This window comes from Microtus ochrogaster, linkage group LG8, assembly GCF_000317375.1.
Source record: "Microtus ochrogaster isolate Prairie Vole_2 linkage group LG8, MicOch1.0, whole genome shotgun sequence".
Classification (NCBI taxonomy): Eukaryota; Metazoa; Chordata; class Mammalia; order Rodentia; family Cricetidae; genus Microtus; species Microtus ochrogaster.
In genome coordinates this window covers 13,917,720-13,918,817 of record NC_022033.1, presented here as the reverse complement: position 1 = coordinate 13,918,817, position 1,098 = coordinate 13,917,720, and the positions used below count along the sequence as shown (strand labels likewise).

The 1,098-nt window shown below is 42.9% G+C and overlaps 1 protein-coding gene across 1 annotated transcript in view; it reads right to left on the bottom strand.

The window, feature by feature from the left end:
• The window catches only part of Wfdc8 (WAP four-disulfide core domain 8), an 8,413-nt gene that overhangs the window by 2,372 nt on the left and 4,943 nt on the right, over positions 1–1,098 (bottom strand). The window lies entirely within an intron of this gene.

Here is a 1,098-nt window from a genome sequence, read left to right as displayed (position 1 = left end):
TGACAGACACTTGTGAGCTGCCATGTGGATGCTGGGAACTGAACCTGGGTTTTCTGGAAGAGCAGTCCGAGTTCTCAACCACTGAACCATCTCTCTAGCCCCCAGCCTTGAACTCTGAATCCTTCTTTCTCTACATTGTAAATGCTAGGGCTATAAGACACTATACCTGGCTCTGGCGCATGTATTTGACTCACAAAGGTATTGCCCAATGTCCTTCGAGTCCATGACTTCATGGTTCTTTATAGCAGTGATTCTCAACCTTCCTAATGCTGTGACCCTTTTATATAGTTCCTTATGGTGTGGTAGGTGACCTCCAACCATAAAATTATTTGGCTACTGCTTCATAACTGTAATTTTGCTACTATTATGATATGCAATGTAAATACAGGATATGCAACTCCAAGGGGGTCATCACCTGTGGTTGAGAACCTCTCTGCATTCACGAGCCTTCTGGAAAAGGGAGCATATGGTCCTAGCTTCTTGGAGTCAGGTCATAAATTTGGTTTTGCTGTTCAGAGGCTAAGAAATTAAGTTAAAACTTCAGCTCCACCCCAACCATCCATCCATCACTAGGCAGCTAAGTGGATTGTTCTAACTCTGTTTTCTCATCTGCAGTGTTGGTGATGGAGCCAAGTACGGTGGCTCAGACCTATAACACCAACACTTGCATGGCTGAGGCAGAAGACATGCCACAAGTTCCCAGCTAGCCTGGGCTATAGAGTGAGAACAAACAAACAAAACAAAGTGTTGACAACAGAATATTTGTCAACCTGACTCAGAAAACTTTAGAAATACAGTGCCAATAAGTCGATCATATCTCTTCCAAGGTGGACACATACATTTGGAAGATCCGCAGTTGCCACACCAGAAAGACCAAGAATGCCATGCCTTTTATATATCTGTTGGCACAGAAGTCTATCAAAAATTCAGCAAGCCAATTGCTCTTTCAGAATCAAGAAGACAAAGAAACTTACAGTGGACAGAGGGAATAAGATTTTAATCCACATTATTTAATACATAAACCCCACAGCACACTGGCTCCCAACGTTATTGGTCCTGATGGTTGCACTGAAGAGCAAATCTGCAGAATTTACCTCT